This window comes from Phoca vitulina, unplaced genomic scaffold (assembly GCF_004348235.1).
Source record: "Phoca vitulina isolate PV1807 unplaced genomic scaffold, GSC_HSeal_1.0 scaffold96, whole genome shotgun sequence".
Classification (NCBI taxonomy): Eukaryota; Metazoa; Chordata; class Mammalia; order Carnivora; family Phocidae; genus Phoca; species Phoca vitulina.
Genome location: NW_022589799.1, coordinates 1,858,884 through 1,884,760, shown reverse-complemented (window position 1 = coordinate 1,884,760; position 25,877 = coordinate 1,858,884). Strand labels below are relative to the sequence as shown.

Sequence of the window (25,877 nt, the reverse complement as noted above, 5' to 3'; positions counted from 1 at the left end):
CATAAATGACTTTTTAGAAATCAGTAACAAAAACACTAATATTCTGAGGGAAATGAAAAAGAAAACACAGAGGAAAATGAAATAACAAGTGACTAGTAAGGTTTAAGGACATATGAAGATGACAAGCCATTTTTTTTGTAATACCACATTTTCAAAGATTAAAACATTGAAATGTAATGTTTTACTGTTTAAGAAAATAGAAGTCTCATAAACAAACACTGGGAGACAAGACTGACGAGGACAATCTATACCATTTGGGGAAAATTTCTACTTTTGACTCAGAATATAAATTTTGGATATACTTAATTCCAATAAGGTGGAAATACTAGGACTATTTTCAACAAATTAGCCAGAGAAATTAAAAATAATTTCTATATAAAGCATGTAACTGCCTAGAAAATTTGTAGCTAATATATGGGTCCAAAGACTACTAGCATAACAATTTGTTCATCAATATACCCCAAAAGGATACACACAAAACTCCATTAACAGTAGATAATGTTGGGAAGTAGAATTAGGAGGGGAAAAAAAGCATTTAAGAAGTAAAAATAATATCCTTCACAAATTTCTGTGCTTTTTGAAATCTGGAAAAAGGTAATTTTTTTATCAATCAATTTTAAATTTACCCTGTAATAAGTGAAAATTATAAATATGTTCACTATATTTATACTTATGGAAACACTGAAATGAAGCCTTGCAATCACACCATCCTGAGCTTCTCTGTTGAAATAACATCTCCACCATTCAAGCTCCTGAGATTTAGTCCAATGTCAATAACGAAAACAGTCAACATGCCTGGTTACAATTCCCTCCAAGGACACTCTTTAGGTAACTTTCAAACTTGAGCTTTCTCGGTCCAGTTTTTCTGATCTGTGAGGAGTATCCACTCCCAACACATGAAACAGAAGTCTCCATACATTATGAAGACCGTCTTTTGGATTTGAAGATGGTGGCAGAAGCAACAGCATAAGTTTTCTGTTTAGTCATCACAATAATTTCGCCAAGGGGTATCCTGGGACCAGAGATTGGAGGTGAAGAACACTTGAATGAATAATACTGCCAATGAGAGGTATTTGAAATTTTAAAGATATTTCAAAAGAACATTTAAACAACAAAAGGGAATTTTAAAAATACAACCAATCTGTGCCTCTCTGTATCCTTGCCTATTGACACCTTGGGAGTATTGGGCTGTTATACCCAATTTTGTATTCCCAGTGGCCATTATGAATAGTTTGTGAGTGACCACAAAGAATGTGTGATTTAGAGACTCTAGTACAGCAGAGAATTATACACACTGAAACAGTATTGTGGGATCCAAGAAAAGAATATGGGAGAAGATGGGATTTGAGATGTACATGAAGAAGAGATTTATAGATAACCTGAGGACAGCTAACATCAGGAACATTCCTCATGCTATGGACTTCCTTAATCTAAGTCTTAACTGGGAACCACAGGAGATGATAGTTCCATGAAAACACACTTCTGCCCTCTTTGTTTGGAATTACAAGAATTGGTATCACCAGACCTCTCGTTGAGAAAGAATGTTCTGAAAGTGTTATGGACTTGCAGCAAGCACCTTAAGGATGGTTCACTGCGTTGTGATTCATTTCATGTCATATTACATGAACTCAAAGCATAGAATAAGAGAACAGAATCTCTCTTTAATCCCCTTAATCTAAACCCCCTAAATAAGGTTTTCTGTCTGACTTCCAGCTCTTTGTGAATTCCCATGGTTCAGCTGTTAGTTGATAACTGGCATGTCAAATTTTAATTTTTGAAAAGAATTTTGGCTTCTTGGAAATGTTTCCATGACACCCTAAATTTCAGAGTAGAATATAAATAAGTAGAAAAATGTATAAACCATTTGAGCCTTTTACTCCTCCAAGACATGTTTTATTTGCAAGCTATTTTGATGGGTGGTGTGGTAGAAACCCAGCTCTGCCACTGACTAGTTAAGTGCCTTGGGTATGTTATTTAACCATTTTCAAGTGCAATATCCTCATCTGTAAAACAAGCACACTAATATCTATCCTTCTAAGTTGGCTGTGAGGAATAAGTTAGATGTTACATGTAAGAAGGCCTTTAGTAGAGTGCCTGGCATATAGTAGGCACTTAAATACTAGTTTCCCTTCCCTAGGAGCTATACAAAGATGTAAAAGAAATACCCACTGTCTTAAGGAACAAACAAATCTAACTGGAAATACCACGCAAATGTGAGGAAAATTCTGTGATAATATAAATTTTAAATAAAAGCTCAATTGAAAAAGTAGCAGAAGACAGGCAAAAATGACTACTCTAAGTTTGGTTTAGATGATAGTTTTTCAAATTACAAATCATTTTTGGGATAGTCAGAAACTTTTATGGGACTTGAACTGGAGTTTCAAGAATAGGTTGAATTTTTCAGAAAAGGGAGGGTTTTCCAGATGAAGATGAAGGAAATCACCCAAATTCTACTATTTTTCAAAAGGGCATTCTAAGCAAAAGTATAAAGGAAAGAGACATCAAATATGTTTAGAGATCTAACTCAAGGACGTGAGATCAAGTTGGTTGGGGCCAGGCTGTGGAAAGTCTTGATGTTCTGAACTTTTACTGAAAGGCAATATTGAATCCTGAAGGTTCTGGGCAAGGAGTTACGATTAACACAAGACGACCCGTCAGAGTCATTAGAACTGTTCAACACTCTAGCCATCTTTGGGTGTAGCACTCACTCTCATGGAAGAGAAGCTGGATGAGACGTTGGCAGGGAAGTTCTAGCATGGCTTTAAAGTATCACCTTTAATGGTCACTATATAAATCACTATTTAAAAAAATTTTTTTAATTTACTTTTTACTTTTTAATTTTTTAAAAATAAGCTCCATGCTGAATGTGGAGCTTGAACTCATGACCCCAAGATCAAGGGCCTCATGCTCCACCAACTGTGCCAGTCACGTGCTCCATAAATCACTATTAATAGTAGTAATGTCTAATATTTATTGGATACTTACTATGTAGATTTGTGTTCAGCTTTTTTGCATGCACTATCTGATCACATCTTCACAACAACCATATAAGGGAGGTACTACTATCCATATTTTAAAGATAAGGAAACTAATGGAGGTTCTGTGACATGACAGGGTGTAGTTACAAAGCTAAATAGTGGCAAAGAATTAAAAAAAATTTTTTTTAATTCCACTTTTCCTCTTTATTGGTTTAGAAGTTATGCAATCTCTTTACTTAAGGAAAGTTATCCTCGAAATTTTAACATGCATGACAGTTAATTTAAAATTAATACAAAATTTAATTATTTTGAAATGAATCAATATTTAACCACTCTTCTTTGACCAATATTTTATCTTTTTTTACCTCACATGTTAGACATTATTGTTAGCATTAGCATTATTATTTTATACAAGTAGCACTTACTTAGATTTACTCAGATGCTTACCAATGTCTTTGTTCACCATTCCTACCTGCATCTTAGACCTCCTTTCTGATACCATTTTCCTTTTTCCTAAAGCAGAATTTCCTTAAGTGAAAGTCTTTTGGATGCCAACTATTTTATCTGAAAGGTCTTTATTTCAACATTGTTTTTTAAACATAGTTTCTCTGGACGTAACATTCTAGGTTGACAGTTTTCTCATATCACACTGAAGATATTAAGCCCTCCTCTTTCAGCTTCCATTGTTGCAGTGAGAAATGTATCATTCTTATTGATTGTGGTCACTTGTAGGTGGTTTCTCTTTTTTTCTTAGGTCCCTTAAGATCTTCTCTCTTGGTGCTTTGTAGTTTGACTATGGCATGACTGTGTGTGAATTTACTTATCCTGTTTGGCATATGCTTCCTGTATCTGCAGGTCCATTTCTTACTTTTCAAAAATTCTCACTTCTTATCTCTAAGAATTTTAGCTCTCCTCCATTTTCTTTATTTTTTCCTTCTGGGATGTCAATCTTCCTTATTCTAACCCCCATGTCTTTTAATCTCTCTTTTATATTTTCCATTTCCTTTGTCTCTAAATTGCTTTCTAAAGACTTATTTCATATCTGGTTTCCAATTTACTCTCTCCATCTGTATCTAATATGCTAAACTAACCGTGAGATTTTGATTTCAACTTTGATTTTTTCATTTCCAGAAGTTTTAAGCAGTTATTTTTCATATTTGCTTGGTCATTTGTGATCATTTCTTTTTGTTGTTCATTTTGTGATTCTTTTATTTAAAATGTCATAGGTATTTTATGTTGTCTGATCATTTTAATATATGAGGTCCACGAATCTTTGTGATTTCTGCTGAATCTTTCTCATGGGTATTTGATTCTTTGTATGTTTAATATTTGATTAAGAAGTGGCCCAATTTTTTTGTGAATCTGTGAGATCCTGAAGGCCTAAATTAAAGATGTCTTCTTTCAGAGAGGAAGATCTGTATTTGCTTCTGCTGAGAGTCAGGCATGAGGGGACTGGGGGACTGCCACACAACTGGGATCACATTTATTTTTTTTACAGATTTTAAGTAATCTCTACACCCAACGAGGGGCTCAAACTCACAACCCCAAGATCAAGAGTTGCATGTTCCACTGACTGAGCCAGCTAGGTGCCCTCAACTGGGACCACATTTAAACCTGGCTTCCCCATTTTTTCTCAACTCCGAGGTTTATTCCTGAGTGTCCAATTCCTGGATCTCAGGACTGATTTGATAATTTGCCCCAGAGCAATCTGGTTTTCATGTTTGTTTATTGCTCACCTCTAGGACTTTAAGTTTGGTGTTTGTTTGGGGACCCTGAAGATTTCTTAATTCCCAAAGGCCCAACAGTACTTTAGAAATTATGTTTATTCAAGACTTAATATCTGACCACTATACTGCCAGAGATAGAGGTCTTCTAATTCCAGTTTTCCCATTACAGCCAGGATGATCTTTATGCTCAGATCTAATAATGATATAACTCTCTTCCCCTCTATTTAAAAATCTTTGAAATGCTCCTCCCAGTCAAGTCCAAATTCCTTAGTATAACACTCGAGCCAAGAGGCTACTCACTGGTCTCTCCCTGGCCTCTTTCCCCTAGAACACTATGCTCAGCTTTCCAGAACTATTTTTTTTAATAAAGATTTTATTTATTTATTTGACAGAGACACAGCGAGAGAGGGAACACAAGTAGGGGGAGTGGGAGAGGGAGAAGCAGGCTTCCCGCGGAGCAGGGAGCCCAAGGGGCTCGATCCCAGGACCCTGGGATCACGACCTGAGCTGAAGGCAGACGCTTAATGACTGAGCCACCCAGCTGCCCCCCCTTTAATAAAGATTTTTAAATTTATTTTATTAGTAATATCTAAACCCAATGTGAGGCTCAGGTCGTGACCCCGAGATCAAGAGCTGCATGCTTCTCAGACTGAACCAGCCAGGCGCCCCCAGAACTATTTTAAGTACTCTTAATATATCATTTTTGCCTACTGGCCTTTGTACACATTGTTCTCTCTGTCCAGAAAAACCAGTACCCTTCTTTCCCCAATTCCCCCTTGTTCTTAAGGACTGTGTACAGGGGGGCGCCTGGGTGGCTCAGTTGGTTAAGCGACTGCCTTCGGCTCAGGTCATGATCCTGGAGTCCCTGGATCGAGTCCCGCATCGGGCTCCCTGCTCGGCAGGGAGTCTGCCTCTCCCTCTGACCCTCCCCTCTCTCATGTGCTCTCTCTCATTCTCTCTCTCTCAAAAAAAAAAAAAGAAAAAAAAGGACTGTGTACAGGGATCACATCTCCCATGTACCTTCTCTAACAATGTCTTTCCTTCTACTCCACCCTCAAGGTTAGGTTCCTCACCTGGGTGTGCCTATATATACTCATCCCTTATCATTTATCACACTGTAATCAGCTGCCCTCAGTAGACTATAAATTCCTTAAGGAGAGAGTACTGGACTAATACATAGTATTTCTCAATGTTTCTTCACAGCATAAATTTATGATTGAAAGTAAATATGTTAACCTGGCAAAAGCTCAGTTTGAACCATATACATCCCTAAACCTATCCGTATTTCCTGTGGGCCTGATCTTAGATTCAAAGCTGGGATCAGTTCTGCCTCTACCTGCCTCTTTAAGGAGGAAGCAGACTTTTTAAAAGATTAATCCTTGGTTTTATGCAACTCAGCTGCCTAATTAAGGTTAAACTATAACTTTCTTCAGGACACATAATTTATTTAGGCATAACTTTTATATAATCTTGGTGATATTATAAATCTCAACAGGTGTGCAAACACATCTGCCAGTATTAAAGCAATTAGAGGAAACTAATTTGTTTGTTTTTTCATTTCTTCTTGACCACGTAACTTCTGTTACAGTAACAGTGATGTCAGATTGTCAACAGAACTGTAAATGAGAAGCACTGTAAATAAAGAAACAATGGATAGCAGGATGTAGAAATTATGTTTTTTAATATCATTCCCATCATAGCATCTAATGTAAAACTACCCAAATGGGTTTTTTTAAACTTTCTTTTTATTGAGCCAAGCATCATAATAGAAAAAAGCTTAAAAATACACATGTGGAGTTTAAAGAAATAGTTATAATTCTAAGGTACAGATTCTTCTAAATAAATATATCCAGCTGTACTGGTGAATTCTCAAAACATCTATAATAAAGATTCTTTGTTAAAGGGCCAATGCTTTACTATGCAGGATGATCTAGCACATGCATACTAAAGTTCACCATTCAGGGCACCTGGGTGGCTCAGTTGTTAAGAGCTCAGGTCATGATCCCAGGTCCTAGGATCAAGCCCCGCATCAGGCTCCCTGCATCAGGCTCCCTGCTCACCGGGAAGCCTGCTTCTCCCCCTCTCGCTCCCCCTGCTTGTGTTCCTGCTCCCGCTGTCTCTGTCTCTGGCAAATACATAAATAAAATCTTTAAAAAAAAAGATATTTAAAAAAAATAAAGTTCACCATTCAGTCATTAAATGTAGTTATCAAAGGCTATACACACGAGGGAAAAGAGAAAGAGGAAAATTTTAGGATCTACTAAAACAAATGGAATCGCACATTGCCTCATGACCAACAGAGAATCTTGAAGGCTTGGCAGAATGAGATCTTTGAATAGTGGACTTTGTTCTGTCTTAATTAGAAGTGTAATAAATGATTGTAAAAAAAGAAAGGAAAAAAGATCTTATTATAGAAATGGATAACTTACAAAGTGAAAGTTTATCCGGAGGGGATAAGTCTAGTGTGTATTTTCTAGATTTTATCTACATATTCTATCTTTATTATTATTATTTACAGAAACAAGATCATATTGAGTGGCAACTTTTTCAGTTAACCATTATTTTGGCTATATTCCCACATGAGTAAATACAGATCTACCTCATTCATCGTAATGGCTACATAGTATTGCACTTTAGATGTACTATAATTTATCTATTCAAGACTTTACTGGTGTACATTTGCTTAAAATTTTTTGTCATTACCAACAAAATGCTATGAAGAAATACTCATTGTGTGTTCTTCCTAGAAGAAATTTTGGGGTCAAAGATTATACATAGTTAAATTTTTTTAAAAAGAGTTATTTATTTATTTGAGAGAGACGCATGGGCATGGTGGTGGGGGGTAGTGAGGGGCAGAGGGACAGAAGGAGAGGGAGAGAAAGTCCTAAGCAGACTCCCCACTGAGCCAGGAGTCTGACTTGGGGCTCCATCCCAGGATCCCGAGGTCACAACCTGAGCTAAAACCAAGAGTTGGATGCTTAACATACTGCACCATCCAGGTGCCCCACATATTTACACTTTTGATAATGTCATTTTGTTCTTATAAAAGGTAGGGCAATGAGATGTCTTTTTTTTTTTTTAGATTTTATTTGAGAGAGAGAGAGAAAGCACAAGCAGGGGGAGGGGCAGAGGGAGAAGCAGACTCCCCACTGAGTGGGGAACCCGACACGGGGCTTGATTCCAGGACCCCAAGATCATGATCTGAGCCGAAGACAGATGCTTAACAGACTGAGCCAGCCAGGCACCCCAGGCAATCAGACTTTAATAAATTCAGACAGTCAACATTTTATGTTGAATTTCTGTCCAGTCAAGTATTCTTTATTTGAACTTCCTTAAAGACACGCCTTAAAACAACTCTGAAAGTTAAAGATTTTAAAGTTGCCTGCTTGGGATAAAAAGGACAGAAAACAAAAAAACTTAAAGCATCATTAAAAACTGTGCTAACAAGGAGTTTTAAAAATAATGTTAGAAAAATTCTTATGATAGGGGCGCCTGGCTGGCTCAGTTGGTGGAACATGCGACTCTTGATCTTGGGGCTGTAAATTCGAGCCCAATGTTGGGTGTAGAGATTATTTTAAAATAAAATTAAAAAAAAGAGAGAGAGAAAACAAAAAAAGAAAAATCTTATGATAAAGTTTAATGAAAAACCGCCAAATACATAATTGTATATTCAAGATTATCACAATTACGTAAAATACCTTACTTTAAAAAATAAGGCTGCTTTAAAAAATGGTTTTCTAATTTTTCCAAGTTACATACACTGACAAAACATCATTTTATTAGGAAAAATCTCAGAAAAAAATCTTTCCCTCTCTCCAAATCTGAAGATTCAATATTAAAACTGCTTCACCTTCCACGAGAAAAGGAATCTTACTGTGTCTTTTTTTTTTTTTTAAGATTTTATTTATTTGTCAGAGAGAGAGACAGCGCACAAGCAGGGGGAGCAGACAGGCAGAGGGAGAAGCAGGAGCAAGGAGCCCGATGCAAGACTCCTCTCCAGGACCCTGGGATCATGACCTGAACCAAAGGCAGATGCTTAACCAGCTAAGCCACCCAGGCATCCCCTTACTGTGTCTTCTTAAAGCCTTTTCTATATGCCCAATGTCTGTGTAATGATCTCTAGGGGATGTCAAGAATTACCAGAAAAAAAAGAATTATCAGAAAATTATACAAGCAAAACTAATTTTTTTTCCTCTAAAAATTACTTTAAAAATAGTAAATGTACTGTTTTTCTTTAAAGTGCTCTACTGAAATATTAGCTTCCAAGATTTGAATTAAGGTCCTCTTTTATAAAGCAATGTGATTCATTCTAACTCCAGTTAATATTTCTATGTCCACATAGCCAATACAGACATTTCATAAAAGAGACTAAGCATTAAAAACTCACTCTGCTTAATCATAATGGGGAAGGAAGAACTGTGACCTGGATGTTATTCCGGTTTAACACATGATTTCGGCATGACTAAGGATGGACTAAACAAATGGACAAAATTTCTCAATCAACTTCATGAAGATTATATCCTTTCAGGCTTATTCAGGAAGTTGGGTGAAATATACAAAGCTAGTCATAATGATCAGTTTATTAATTTTCTCAACACCAGTTGAGGTTTTTCTTAAAATAAAGCTATTATCAAAAGTTCAGGAAAAAGGGTGCCTGGGTGGCTCAGTTGGTTGGGTGACTGCCTTTGGCTCGGGTCATGATCCTGGAGTCCCAGGATTGAGTCCCGCATCGGGCTCCCTGCTCGGCGGGGAGTCTGCCTCTCCCTCTGACCTTCCCCCTCTCATGCTGTCTCTCCGTCTCATTCTTTCTCTCTCAAATAAATAAATAAAATCTTAAAAAAAAAAGTTAAAAAAAAAAAGTTCAGGAAAAAAAAACCCATGATAATGCCTTATCAGTGAAAAAGAAATTCAAAATAAAAGAAAGCAACTGGTAATCTTTGTATATTCCTACATAAGCTTTAAGTCTCACTGCCAACAAAAATATGCTTAATTTTTTTTTTTTTTTTTTTTTAAGATTTTTTTTTTATTTATTTATTTGACAGAGAGAGACACAGCGAGAGAAGGAACACAAGCAGGGGGAGTGGGAGAGGGAGAAGCAGGCTTCCCGCGGAGCAGGGAGCCCGATGCGGGGCTCGATCCCAGGACGCTGGGATCATGACCTGAGCCGAAGGCAGACGCTTAACGACTGAGCCACCCAGGCGCCCCAAAAATATGCTTAATTTTTTACTCTAAAAAATTTAAAAGTGATTATAGCATCAAAACCAGTAACTTACATGCCTTTCTTTTCCCACAATTTGCTACTTATGAGAAAAAAGGATAGTGCTACACACTATCCAAAAAGAAAAGAAAATAGATAGCTGAGAAAAGGGAGTAAAAATCCGAAAACACACATGTAACTCTAAATCTATTTCCCCACAACTCTCAAATAATTTAAAATAGATTTAGAAACACTTTAAAGGGGCGCCTGGGTGGCTCAGTTGGTTGGGCGACTGCCTTCGGCTCAGGTCGTGATCCTGGAGTCCCTGGATCGAGTCCCGCGTCAGGCTCCCTGCTCGGCGGGGAGTCTGCTTCTCCCTCTGACCTTCCCCCTCTCATGTGCTCTCTCTCTCTCAGTCTTTCTCTCTCAAATAAATAAATAAAAATCTTAAAAAAAAAAAAAAATAAAATAAACACTTTAAGGCAATTACGGCATCAAATCTCAGAAGAGCAAAACTTAAGTAAATGCAGATTCATTTTGTTTTCAAACAGCTTTCTCCCTGATTAAAAAGTAGTACAGATATATTTTAGAAAATTTGGAAAGAAAAAAATTATAAAAAATTAAAATGACTCAGAAATTTCATCATCCTATTATCTTATGTAAAACCAGATTTTTCTTTATACATACAATATACATTTCTTCTCTCCTAACCACTAATTTTCCCATACGCTTCTTCCCCAACTTCAATTTTGGAGCTTTCCTTCAAAGAATAGCTTTGTGTAAATTACGAAATGACAAAATGTATATATTACAAGTTTTCATAAAACACTGGGGAATAGAGGTAGAACAAACTGTGAGAGTGGTAATTTCATCATCTTTCATAACAGGGAGTCAATAGGATATTGTGTAAAATGGAATCATGTGGTTAAGAAAATGTCATTTTTCTTTCTTTTTAACATTTTTGGCTTAATGTTCCCAACACACACAAAGTGGAGAGACCATGAACCTCTATATATCCATCATCTAGCTTTAACAGCTACCAATATAATCATCTCTCTTCTATAACTCTCCCTGCTCACCAGATTATTTCAGTACAAATCCAAGTTAACATATCATCTATAAATTTTACCATACTTTCCCCAAGGCAGGAAGGTTTAAAAAAAAAAAAACTGTAATACTAGTATCACACCTAAAAATTAATAAGAATTTTTAAAAATTAACAAGAATTCCTTAATTTTATCAAATATTCAGTGAGTCTTCAAGTTCTACCAATTGTTTAATACATATATATATAGTTTTAAAGATTTATTTATTTTGAGAGAGAGAGAGAGCATGCACACATTGGGTGGGGGAGAGACAGAGAGGAAGGGAGAGAGAAACTCAAGCAGACTCTGTACTGAGCGTGGAGCCCAAAGCGGGGCTGGATTTCATGACCCTGATGTTATGATCTGAGCCAAAACCAAGGGTCAGCTGCTTAACTGACTGTTCCTGTATATATATATACATACATATAAGTATATGTTTACATATATACATACATACATATATAGAGAGAGGGGGAGAGAGGGAGGGGAGGGGCAGAGGGGCAGAGGAAGAGGGAGCAAGAGAATCTTAAGCAGACTCCTTGCCCAGTGTGGAGACTGACTTGGGGCTCGATCTCACGACCCTGAGATTATGACCTGAGCCAAAATCAAGAGTCGGATGCTCAACTGACTGAGCCACCCAGGTGCCCTACTTAACACTTATTTTATTTTATAGAGATATTTTATAGAGATAATACTGACTTCATAGTGCTATTGTGAGAATTAAATTACATATATAAAATATTTAACTCAGAATCTGACATGTATAAATGCTCCATAAATAAAGTAAAATAAGACAAAGAGAAATACTGTGTAATCTCACTTATATGTGGAACTAAAAACAAACCAGGGATTGGCAGGGGTAGGGAGTGAGGGCGTTGTTAAAAGGTACAAATTTCCAGTTATAAAATAAGTAAGTCTTGGAGATGTAATGCTCAGCATGATGACTATAGTTGATAATACTGTACCATATATTTGAAAGTTGCTGAGAGTTCTCATCACAAGAAAAAAAAATTTGTAATTGTGTGGTGATGGATGTTAACTAGACTTACCATAGAGATCATTTCACAATGTATACAAATATTGAATCATTATGTTGTGTACCTGAAACTAATGTTATATGTCAATTATATTTCAATTAAAAATAACCATATCGGGGCGCCTGGGTGGCTCAGTCGTTAAGCGTCTGCCTTCGGCTCAGGTCATGATCTCAGGGTTCTGGGATCGAGCCCTGCATCGGGCTCCCTGCTCAGCAGGAAGCCTGCTTCTCCCTCTGCCACTCCCCCTAAAAAAAAATAAAAATAAAAAAAATAAAAAATAAAAAATAACCATATAAATTTATAATTTAAAAACTGGGAAGTAAAGGAAAAAAGATGGGAGAAAGTGTAGGAGATATATTAACTTTTATTTTTTATAGCAAGAAGTCAGCTGGATATTGTCCAATATTGAAACATTTAGTTAGAAAAAAATGACCCCAACCTCTTAATAATCTTTCTTAAGCTTAGAAAGTAGTGTTTTAGGAGATACCTCTCATAATAAAGAAATGTCTGAAGTTCAGTAATTCCATCAGTTTCACTTCATTTTCTTTTTCTTATGCTAAATTTAAGTAAAATTATATTTATTACATTTTACTTTTATTTATTTTTTTTTTTTTTTAAAGATTTTATTTATTTATTCATGAGAGACAGAGAGAGAGAGAGAAGCAGAGGGAGAAGCAGGCTCCCAAGGAGCAGGGAGCCCGATGCGGGACTCGATCCCAGGACCCTGGGATCATGACCTGAGCTGAAGGCAGATGCTTAACCGTCTGAGCCACCCAGGCGCCCTACATTTTACTTTTAAAATAGCAATATGAAGGGCGCGTGGGTGGCTCAGTCGGTTAAGCATCTAACTCTTGGTTTCATCTCAGGTAATGATCTCAGGGTCCTGGGATCAAGCCCCAGGTTGGCTCCACACTCAGCGTGGAGTCTGCTTGAGATTCTCTCTCCTTCTACCCTCCCCCTGCTCTCTCTCTAAAAATAAGTATAAAATCTTAAAAAAAAAATAGCACAACTAGAATATTGATTCCATTTTGTTAAAAAGGTGGTAAGTGTAATGTTATTTGACTTTTACATAAAAGGGTAATTGAGGTTAAACTGAATATCGCTTTTCTTTGTCACAAAATACTGTTCACTAAAAGGCCCCACTAAGGTTAAAAAAAGAGCTTTTGAAAAACATAAAGCTATGTATATGTGGACCTTATTTGGCTCCGGATTCAAACAAACCAGTTATAAAAAATGTCTGCTTGGGGTTGCCTAGGTGGCTCAGTTGGTTAAGCATCTGCCTTCAGCTCAGGTCATGATCCCAGGGTCCTGGGATCGAGCTCCACATCATGCTCCCTGCTGAAGGATTTTTTAAAATCTTAAAAAAAATAAATGCCTGGGGCGCCTGGGTGGCTCAGTCGTTAGGCGTCTGCCTTCGGCTTGGGTCATGATCCCAGGGTCCTGGGATTGAGCCCTGCATTGGGCTCCCCGCTCCGTGGGAAGCCTGCTTCTCCCTCTGCCTCTGCAACTCCCCCTCCTTGTGCGCTCGCTCTCTCTCTGACAAATAAATAAATAAAATATTAAAAAGAAAAAAAGCCTGCTTGAAGATTGTCTCCCTCTCCCTCCACCCTTCCCTTCACTCTCCAGCACAAGCATTCTCTCTCAAATAAAATAAATCTTTTAAAAAAATAAATATAAAGAAAAAAATGTGGAAAGTGAAGCCAAATCATATATTTAGTAAGTGCTAGACTTTTTTTTTTAAATAGTAATTTTTTAAAAAATATTTTATTTATTTATTTGAGGAGAGAGAGAGAAAGCACAAGCAGAGCAGCAGAGAGAGAGGGAGAAGCAGGCTCTCTGCTGAGCAGGGAGCCCGATGCAGGGCTTGATCCCAGGTCCGAGGGAAAAGCAGACACTTAACCGACTAAGCCACCCAGGTGCCCCTAAGTGGTAGACTTTGAATCTGAATGTAGATATATCTGATTCCAAGTCCTGTGTTTTTAAACAATGCCTATCAGAAAATAAGAAAATACAGTAACTAAGCACATTGGTAGATAAATGCAAGGGAACTTAAAGGATGGCAAGGTCATTGTTTGGTGATGTTTCATCACTGGATTTGTGATGGGCTTTAAAAGGAAATGCAGAATTTATTTAAGATTTATTTATTTTTAATTTTTTTTTTTTTAGATTTTATTTATTTATTTGAGAGAGAGAGAATGAGAGAGAGAGCACGAGAGGGAAGAGGGTCAGAGAGAGAAGCAGACTCCCTGCTCAGCAGGGAGCCTGATGTGGGACTCGATCCCGGGACTCCAGGATCATGACCTGAGCCGAAGGCAGTTGCTTAACCAACTGAGCCACCCAGGCGCCCCTATTTTTAATTTTTTAAAAAAGATTTTAATTTATTTATTTGAAAGAGAGAGACAGACAGAGATAGCGAGAGCGAGCACGAGCAGGGAGGAGAGGGAGAAGCAGGCTCCCCACTGAGCAGGGAGCCCGACGTGGGATTCAATCCCAGAACCCTGGGATCACGTCCCAAGCTGAAGGCAGACGCTTAACCAACTGAGCCACCGAGGCGCCCCAAGATTTATTTATTTGAGAGAGAGAGAGAAGGAGAGAGAGTGTGAGCAGGGAGAGGGGCAGAGGGAAAGGGAGACTCTCAATCAGACTCCATGCTGAGCGTGGAGCTGACCTAGGACTGGCTCCCAGGACCCTGAATCATGACCTGAGCTGACATCAAGAGTCAGATGCTTAAACAACCGAGTCACCCAGGAGCCCCCCAGGAAATGCAGAATTTAAATTAAAACAAACTATAGGGAAGGTAGCAAAAGACAAATGTGGGGATTCTGGGAAGATGACAGACCAGAAAGACCAGAAATCTTTGTCTGATATGATCAATTTTTTTTGTAATTATGCATCTCTGTGTATATATATGCACAGAAAATAGTCTATAAGCATATATAAAAAAAATTTTTTTAAAGGTTTTATTTATTTGACAGAGAGAAAGACAGCCAGAGAGGGAACACAAGCAGGGGGAGTGGGAGAGGGAGAAGCAGGCTTCCCGCTGAGCAGGGAGCCTGATGCGGGACTCGATCCCAGGACCCTGGGATCATGACCTGAGCCGAAGGCAGCTGCTTAAGGACTGAGCCACCCAGGCGCCCCTATAAAAATATTTTAATAGCAGTAATCTTTCAGTGGTGACATTATGGGTGATTTTTATTTTCTTTAAACTTTTTATAAAAAATTGAGGTAGGGTACCTGGGTGGTGCCTGGGAGTCTGCTTCTCCCTCTGCCTGCCACTCCCCCTGCTGTGCTCTCCCTCTCTCTTTCTCTGTCAAATAAATAAATAAAATCTTAAAAAAAAAAAAAAAAAATTGAGGTATAATTTATAGAGTGAAATGCACAGATGTTAAGTTAGTTTTGACAAATGCATATATCCACATATCTCATTCCCCTATCACTAAGTTCTCTCATGTAGACTTCTGAATTTTTTAGTATAAACATATTTTGTTTTTTAAAAAAAATTTTTAAGATTTTTTACTTATTTATTTGAGAGAGAGTGAGTGGGGGAGGAGGGAAGGGCAGAGGGAGAAGCAGACTCTACGCTGAGCAGAGCCCAATGCAGGACTGGATCCCAGGACCCTGAGATCATGACCTGAGCCGAAGGCAAATGCTTATCCCACTGAGTCACCAAGGCACCCCTATTTTGCTTTTAAAATAATAAAAATAAAGCTATTATTTTTATCTTAGACATATATATTTTTTAAAGTCAATAATAGCAACAAAGGGTGAGCACAATCTACCAATGAACACATGGAAGCCTGAAAACCGTTGTTTCAGTTTTGTTTTGGTTTTTTTTTTCCCATTCCCATTTAAACCTTCTGGACAACTGTGAATAGGGAGGATAAACAATGAAAGTAGAGTAACCTCCAAGGAATTTCCTCCTTTTCCATGTTTTTTTTTTCCCCCTCTTGCATGTTCTTATAGCACTTTTTGTACCTTTCTTATAGCACTGACATATTGTATCTAGTAGTTTGGTTATTGTATACATATCTTTTCTCCCATATCAGATTCAAATGCTTCTTGAGGAAATATAAACACATTTTATTACTTCTCTTTTTCCTTATTTTACTCAGTGCCTTGGACAGAGCAGGTGCTCAATAAATGTTGGCTGACTTGAACTGAAGGAAAAATCACATCATTATATAGTTTTAATAACACTTCCTGAGGGTGAACTGCACTCCAGGTGCATATAAGTAAATAATTACAAAATTATCTCCAAAATCTTTCTATTTCCTCTCAAACCTTTCTAAATCATTGTTACGGGGTGAACTGTGTCTCCCCACAATCCATATATTGAAACCCTAACCCCTAATACCTCAGAACGTGACTGTATTTGGAGATAATGCCTTGAAAGAGGTGATTAGGTTAAATAAAGCTGTTAGGTGGGCCCTAATCCAATCTGACTGGTGTCCTTATAGAAGGAGGAAATTTGGACACAAGGACATTAGGGATACACGCACAGAAGAAAAACCACACGCACAGAAGAAAAACCACGTAGGGACACAGTGAGAAGATGAGTAGAGAGGCCTCAGGAGAAACTGAATCTTGGACTTCAAGCATCCAGAATTGTGGGGGTAAAAAAAGTTCTGTTGTTTAAGCCACTCAGTCTGTGGTGTTTTGTTATGGCAGCCCTAGCAAACTTAACACAATATACTCCTGCTGAAAAACCTAGAAGAAACTTAAGTTTTAAAATTAAAGAAAAAAGTACACTATCTACTCATTTCTTCTTTTTAGTATAATAGCCCACTCCTGGGCGCCTGGGTGGCTCAGTCGTTAAGCAGCTGCCTTCGGCTCAGGTCATGATCCCAGGGTCCTGGGATCGAGTCCCACATCGGGCTCCCTGCTCAGCGGGAAGCCTGCTTCTCCCTCTCCCACTCCCCCTGCTTGTGTTCCTGCTCTCGCTGTCTCTGTCTCTGTCAAATAAAAAAAAAAAAAATAGCCCACTCCTTCTATAATGAAGATATATGACATGGGTTGTAATCTATGGCTGGCATTGTGAACTGAGAAGAAAAATATAAAATGCCTATTTAATTATACACTAAACTTTCTAAAGATATGGTTATAATAAATCAAATATTATTTACTGCTTTTTAAATAATTTTTTTAAAGATTTTATTTATTTGTCAGAGAGAGAGAGAGCAGCAGGCAGAGGGAGAAGCAGACTCCCTGCTGAGGAAGGAGCCCGATGTGGGGCTCGATCCCAGGACTCCAGGATCATGACCTGAGCCAAAGGCAGACACTTAACTGAGCCACCCAGGTGTCTCATATTTACTGCTTCTTTAAACATTTTTCATTTTGCAAATTGGGTTCTTTAAACTTCTTACTTGGACTTATTTTTCCTTATGACCAGAATATCTTGTTTGACAGAAGAAAGAAAAGAGAAAAAAATGTATAAGACTTTCATATTTCCTCCTTAAATGTGAGGTAATGGGATGAAATATAAAACAAAATCGTATCATCCAGACTTGCTAAGTGATACTTTCCCTTAGTTTGCCATTACTGTTGTCAACTTAATATTTTTTATGGGATCCCAAAATCTTTAAGAGTGAGCTTTGCTAAAAAAACAAACAAATAACACAGAACAGAGTGAGCTTTGCTAGAGTATTAAACATTGAAATAAGAAAGCTGTGAATAAGACTTGAAAAAATAACTCGTGCCAAATATTACTGCAGAACGTAATAATCTTTTATCTTACTAGGAGATACAAAGTTAAGCTCCATATGAAGCTATCCTAGGAGATGAAATTCTTGGGTTTCCATTAAGCATTAGCAATCCTGAACAATTAATTCTCTTTGTTCAGCAAGAAATACAGAAAAATATGTATACATGCTTTGCAAGCATGTCCTTTTAAAAACTATCCTTAGAGTCAGTTTGAACATAAATTCCACCACTTATTGGCCAATTAACCACCTAACTTTGCTTTCATAAAGAGAAGACAATATTTGCCCCGTAGGATCAAGCAAGAGAAAGTGAGAAAGTGCAAAATGTTTTGAAAACTCTAAGTTATACAAACAAAAAAAAATGAAGGAGGACACAAAAGACATGGAATGGCTCACATCAAATTTATAGGTTCAGTGGCTACAGCCAAAGGTCCAAATATAAGTAAGTGGTTTTTATTTTGATATCTATGCCAGATATTTTGGAAGAGAACAGTGTACAATTAGGGGTTGGGGGATAGGGAGAGGCAAGCTCTCAATGAAATAGCTTAAACTATATTTCCTACTGTTAAAATAGGACTTTGGTCTCCCAGTTTATTTCCTTTTGTACCCACAGTAAATTAACTATGGGGGGTTATATGAATGGATATAATAAAACAAAAGTTTTTTTTTTTTTAACAGCTTATGTTAATAAAAACCACAAAAAACCTGACAAACAAGTCCTTCTGATACACTTGCCCTATTCACAATGGCAATAACTACTAACAAGGGATTTATTGTTCATTTTGTGCAATCAGGAAACTAAAAGCCCAAGCAGTGAACTAAATGAGACTTTTAATCTTTTGATTTTAATAAAATGTTTTAGGACTGAGCAACTTTTTAAGAGGAGTAGTTTTCTCCATTGATAGCCAGTCATCGACAAGTTGTATACTGACTTCTTGTGATTTTTTTTTTAAAGTTTATTGATTAGTTCACCAAAATTTTTTTTACCAGCTTTAAAAAAGCTTGTCCTTCTAATCTCCCGTTGCTAATAAATTATAATGAATGAATTAAAACTGATGGGTGATCATTAGTAGCTTGAAAAAGTTGAGAATTAACATATTTTATAACTTGTAAGTTTTACCCAGTCTGATTTATCATTTTTCTTTTTAAGTATTTTATTTATTTATCTGACAGAGAAAGAGAGAGAGAGCACAAGCAGGGGGAACAGCAGGCATAGGGAGAGAGAAAAGCAGGCTTCCCACTGAGCAAGGAGCCCGATGCGGGGCTCAATCCCAGGACCCCGGGATCATGACCCAAGCCGAAGGCAGACGCTTAACTGACTGAGCCACCCACGTGCCCCATATCATTTTTCTATATGTATGAGTAGTGGCATTGTTTGAAAGAAAATAACTGATAAGTACAAGAATAGTCTTAGAGGCACTGTTTATAATGGACAAGAATAGTCTTAGAGGCACTGTTTATAATGGACTCTACTGTTAACCAGTAGATTGAATGAATAGTGGAATGAATCTCGAACATCATACTGAATAAAAAAATACCTAACAGTATCAACCCAAGAACATACAGTTTAAAAACAGGCAAAACCAAAATACATTGTTTAGGAATATACACACACATTTTAGAAATATAGGGAGGTGAGGCAGCATGTGATTAGGGAAGGGCACAAGAGGATGACCCCACAATGCTGATAATGTTCTTTCGGTGGTGGTTATGTGAGTGAGTGCTTTAAAATTACTTGTTAAGTTGTACATATGTGTTTTATATTTTTTTCTAGATATGCTATATTTAGCATATACATGACTTAGCAAATACATGACTGAATACTGAATGTCCAGCTAAGTTCTGGTAGTTCAGTTTCAAAACATCTGAGTTCATTTAAAGGAGATGAGTTGCTTTCAAATATCTGTGGTTATTCCAGTTGCAAATCACTGAAATTATCACATACATTCAGCTGATTTTTTTTCCTAGAACCTGTTTCTCTTCACAAACTAACTCTTGCTCATCTTCAGAATTCAAGTTAAGAGTTATCACCTCCCAGAATTCTTTCCCAGTATCTCTTTCCTCCCCTCTCCCACTAGCTCTTTCCACCACCCATCTGGGTTAGGTATCTTTCCTCTTTGTTCACTCAGTATGCAGAACACAGTCACACACACATCACATGTACTGCAATGGTCTGCTAACATTCCTGATCCCCTTCCCAACCTCTCCAGCCACTCTTATCCCACTAGACTATAAATGATCTCAAAAGCCGGGACAATTGTCTTTGTTCTCTTTCAATATCTAGCACTTTATATATATGCGACATTCAGTAAGTTTTTGGTAACCAAACAAATGAATGAAAATCTATTTCCATAATTCCAATGAGCAATACTTCCTGCCAATTTTGACTCCAGCGACATGAGAAATAGGATTAAAACCTTTTATGTCACAGCACGTAAGTATTCAATAAATGGCATTACTAGGAGAAAGCTTTGCTTTCTTTTTAGGGTTAAAACACTATCCACAAACTAAAAAGATTACTGCCAAAAGTCAAAAGCATTAATAGGCTCGCTCTTCTTATAAGTAACTTAATTTAAGATTTCATAAAGGAGAAGTTTTAAATATCCTAGCAATGTAACTAAAGCATTAACTGTCCATGAGTCAATAATATCTATATTAAAACTTCCACCAAAGGCAATAATGACAAATAAATAGGATCTTGATTTCAACGGAAAATAAATCTATATTGTTTTGGTCAGGGTAGTGCTCAAGTTTAATTTTCTCAGTTGAGGGCAGTGTTATTGAACTGAGATCTTAATTTTATTTTTTTAAGTAGGCTCCATGCACAACGTGGGGCTTGAACTCACAACCTTGAGATCAAGAGTCTCATGCTGTACCAACTGAGCCAACCAGAGGCCCTGATAACATCTAATTTTAAATGTGCTTAAAAGGTCAGACTCTTCAACATATACTTAGATTTCTCAATTGTTTTCACAAGACAGTAAAGCTTAATACAGTTGACCCTTAAACAATAGTAAGCTATCTGTAGCTAAGTTTTGGGGGAGCAAAAAGTTATACATGGATTTTCAACTGTATGGGTAGTAGGTACCCCTACCCCCCATGTTGTTTAAGGGTCAACTGTATTTTTTCAATATTTATTTATTTATTTGAGAAAGAGAGAGAGAGGGAGAAGGTGAGCGTGTGGTGCGGAGGGGCAGAGGAAGAGAGTCTTAAGCAGACTCTTCGCTGAGCCTGGAGGCCCAAGCGGGGCTTGATCTCACAATCCTGAGATCATGATCCAAGACAAAACCAAGAGTCAGACGCTTAACTGACTGAGCCACCCAGGCGCCCCTTGCCACAGAATAGTTTTAAAATAGTTGACCCTTGGGGCATCTGGGTGGTGTAGTGGGTTAAGTGTCTGACTCTCTCTTTTTTTTTTTTTAAGATTTTATTTATTTATTTGACAGAGGGAGACACAGAGAGAGCAGGAACACCAGCAGGGGAAGTGGGAGAGGGAGAAGCAGGCTTCCCGCTAAGCAGGGAGCCCGATGCGGGGCTTGATCCCAGGACCCTGGGATAATGACCTGAGCCGAAGGTAGACGCTTAACGATTGAGCCACCCAGGCACCCCTGGGTTAAGTGTCTGACTCTTGGTTTCAGCTCCAGTTGTGATCTCAGGGGCGTGATATCAAGCCCCGCTTCAGGCTTCGGGCTCTGGGCTCAGTGCAGAGTCTGCTGGTTCCTCTCCCTCTGTTTCTCCCCTGGCTCTTGCACTCTGTCTCTGTCTCTCTCTCTCAAATAAATAATCTTTTTTTTTTTTAAAGACTTTATTTATTTGTCAGACAGAGAGAGAGAAAGAGCATAAGCAGCAGGAGTGGAAGGGAGAGGGAGAAGCAGGCTCCTCGCTGAGCAAGGAGCCCGATGCAGGACTTAATCCCAGGACCCTTGGGATCATGACTTGAGCTGAAGGCAGACGCTTAACCGACCGAGCCACCCAGGCGTCCCATATAAATAATCCTAAGAAAAAAAAAAACCAAAATCATTCATTCTATGGCAGCTATCCCTCAGAGGAATCTTTTTTTTTAAGATTTTATTTATTTATTCGAGAGAGAGCAAGAAAGAGCATGAACAGGGGGGAGGGGCAGAGGGAGAAGCAGACTCCTTGCCGAGCAGGGAGCCGGACACAGGGCTTGATCCCAGGACCCTGGGACCATGACCTGAGTCGAAGGCAGATGCTTAACCGACTGAGCCACCCAAGCGCCCCTCCTCAGAAGAATCTTAAGAAAGGGATGGTAGTAATATTTCACAAGTGATTTGACTATATGTGACCTACTGTCATTCTTTTCTAGGCCTACAATTCTTTTTTTTTTTTTTTTTTGAAGATTTTATTTATTTATTTGACAGAGCGACAGCGAGAGAGGGAACACAAGCAGGGGGAGTGGGAAGAGAAGCAGGCTTCCCGCCGAGCAAGAAGCCCGATGCGGGGCTCGATCCCAGGACCCTGGGATCATGACCTGAGCCGAAGGCAGACGCTTAACCAACTGAGCCACCCAGGCGCCCCTAGGCCTACAATTCTTGAAATATTAGTTTCTTTACATTATTTTCTACTTTTTTTTTAAGATTTATTTTAGAGAGAATGTGCACAAGCAGAGGGAAAGGGAGAGAATCTCAAGCAGACTTCCTGCTGAGTGCAGAGCCTGACATGAGGCTTGATCCCAGGGTGCTGGGATCATGACCTGAAGGCAGATGCTTAACCAACTGAGCCCACCACCCAGGCACCGCATGTTTCTTAAAAGAAATATAATTTTAAAAATTATAATATTGGGTTCTAACAAAGAATCTTATGGAAATCTTCAGCAAAAGTTAACTTTGGGACTTTGGGATGCAAAGCTTAACACTTAGGATTTTTTTGACACATCACAAACCTCAAGCCATGTGAAAACAAGAAATTATATATATATTAAAACATATATTCACAAAGATCATAGAGCAAAAATATCATTAAGTCCTTTTTTGGACAGAAAAATGAAATGGGCTTTGCTGTTTTCATTAGGCTGATCCCCCTACTTAAAGGAAAGAACCTGTAACTATAGAGAAAAAATTGATCATTATGAGGGGAGGTGGGTGGGAGGAGGGGTGAAATAGTTCAAAAGAATTAAGAGTACACTTATCGTCATGAGCACTGAGTAATGTGTAGAATTGTTCAATCACTATATTGTATACCTGAAACTAATATAATACTGTATGTTAACTATACTGGAATTAAAATAAAAATAAATAAAGGAAAGAGTCTAAAAGTCTCTGCCTGGCACTCAAAATCTGCCACACTCTAGTCTGAATCTAATTTGCCAATTTTGACTCTCATTGTTCTCCAAGAATACCACCTACTTCAGTCAGTGGTTACTTAATTATCTCCCAAACTCATCAAGCTCATGATAATTTCAGGTTCCCTCATCCAGAATGTGTTTCCTTCACTCCATTTATGTTAATCCTACCTGTTCTTAAAGGCCCAGCTTGTTTTACTGCCTTCTATTCTTCCCCAGATTATTCCAACCCATTATATTCTCTCTTCCTTCCAACTCTCTTGGCTCTTACTGTTCTAACATGGAAAAACTCGTTGGATTTTTACTATTGTTTACCGCTTTAGAAATCTTTTGAACTGTGAAATATAATGCACACACAGAAGAGTGCATGAAACAAAAGTGAGAAAAGCTCAATGATTTATCTCTAAGTGAATATACATGAAACTTTCCCCAAGTACAGAAACAGAAAACTGTTAGTACCCAGAAAGCTCCCTCATGTTCTTTTCTAATCACTAATACCTTCCTCCTCTCTCACCCCCCTACAAAAAAGTAACCACTGTGCTAACAACTATGGTAATCCCTTTCTTGCTTTTCTTCATAATTTTAATCATCTAAATATTCAACCCCAAACACTATAGTTTTTCTGAATTTTTTATACATGGAATCATACAGTATGTCTTTTGTGTCTGGCTTCCATTACTGAATATTACATGAGACTCATACATGTTTTGTAACAATGTTCATTTTCATTCTGTATAGAAAAGATGTTTATACTCATTTAGATAAATGGACAATCCATTTTTATCCCTTCCACAGCTGATGGACCTTTGGGTTACTTAACTTTTAAAAAAGTATGTATGCCTTGTCTCCCCAGCTGGAATACAAGTTTCACGAGGGCAGGGACCATATATTATACCGTTTTACATTTACTTCAGTATTTGCATAATGCTAAGCACATAATGGGTGGCCCCAATCACACTAAATAATGATTAAATAAATCTGAGTAGTTTAGGAGGTGAGAAGAAAATAATTAGTGCTGGAAATCAATATTTTTAAAAAAGATTTTACTTATTTGAGAGAGTGAGTGAGGGAGAGAGAGAGAGAGAGAGAATATGAGTGGTGGGAGGGGCAGAGGGAGAAGCAGACTCCCTGCTGAGCAGGGGGCCCAATGGGGGTGAAATCCCAGGACCCTGGGATCATGACTTGAGCCAAAGGTAGAGGCTTAATTGACTGAGCCACCCAGGTGCCCCATCAATTAGTATTTTTAGAGATAGTTATATAATTGGCATTTTGGAACAGCACTACTGCTTTAATAAATCAGAAGGTTTGACCTCTCCTATTTATTTACACCCAAGAATTTATCATTTCTTTTTCTTCCTAAGCCAAATGAAAGCTAAAAATGTAATTTATCAACTATTTTCAAAAATAAAATTAGAACAGGGACGCCTGGGTGGCTCAGTCGTTAAGCGTCTGCCTTCGGCTCAGGTCATGATCTCAGGGTCCTGGGATTGAGCCCCACATCAGGCTCCCTGCTAGGCCAGGAGCCTGCTTCTCCCTCTCCCGCTCCCCCTGCTTGTGTTCCCTCTCTTGCTGTCTCTCTGTGTTAAATAAATAAATAAAATCTTTAAAAAAAATAAAAAATAAAAAAAATAAATATTAGAACAACTCAAAAGGTAATTATTCAAAAGCTTAATTATCTGTTCATCTTTGTACAGTATCTCACCAGAGCTCCTTTATTTTTTATTCTATTTCCTTATATTTATATTAACTATTAACTATTATAAATCTAAAAAAACACACGAAAAGAAGTCCAAAGTTAGATTCCCTACAAAACAGAAGCAAAAATTCTAGTATCTAGGGTCAGCAGGAAATTAATCATTCCTATTCAAAAGTAAAACAAACCAAATAGCTTTTTAGTTCTAATATGCTCTTCTACAGTCAGTGAACATTTCCTAAGCACTGTGTAAACATCTCAAAACAGTATTTATACCACCTAATCTTCAGACCTACTCTGATATTCTCTTGGAGAGTCAGTTGTGCATTTTTATTTGCTTTATTTTCATAAAACTAGAGCTTCATCAACTTTCTCAGCAAACAGGAAAGTACACTTGCAGGCAAGATTTTCTGATATATCTATGTCTTGGCCAAGTACATATATGCATGTCTCTAATATTAATTTTAACAATACACAGGCTATAAGAAGTCTTGGAAGTTTGGGCGCCTGGGTGGCTCAGTTGGTTAAGCGACTGCCTTCGGCTCAGGTCATGATCCTGGAGTCCTGGGATCGAGTCCCACATCGGGCTCCCTGCTCAGCAGGGAGTCTGCTTCTCCTTCTGACCCTCCTCCCTCTCATGCCCTCTGTCTCTCATTCTCTCTCTTGCAAATAAATAAAATCTTAAAAAAAAAGAAGTCTTGGAAGTTTTGTTCAAGTCGGTAATTTGATGTGACAAAAAATAGAGAAGGGAAAGTGGTAAAGAAAATGTAAAGTCTAAGAAATAAGGATAATCCCAAATTGAGGAATCAATGCAGAAAAGAACAGATGTTATCAGATGAATGTAGTCAATTCATTACTAGCTAAGGATAATTATCAAAGCCAAATTTAGTCTTTTTTAATGTAAAGTAACATTTTAATATGTTAAGTTTTCAAAACCAAGGCAAATAATAAATGTGTTTTTATTATTATTATTATTATTATTATTGTATGTAGTAAAGGCTTTCTTGGAAAAGAAGTAGGTTTTTAAAAATATTAACAGTTATATTTCTTCATAACCTCTTCATGAGGGAAGAAAGTAAAACAATAAAAAGTTAAATTACAAATGAAGGATAATGTACTACAGTAGAAAAACCAACAAATATGTGGTTATACCGTAAGA

The 25,877-nt window shown here is 37.7% G+C and overlaps 1 protein-coding gene across 3 annotated transcripts in view; it reads right to left on the bottom strand.

Annotated features, from left to right (window-relative positions):
• Positions 1–25,877, bottom strand: part of GOLPH3L (golgi phosphoprotein 3 like) — a 58,528-nt gene that overhangs the window by 10,013 nt on the left and 22,638 nt on the right. The gene's annotated exons all lie outside the window — the stretch shown is intronic.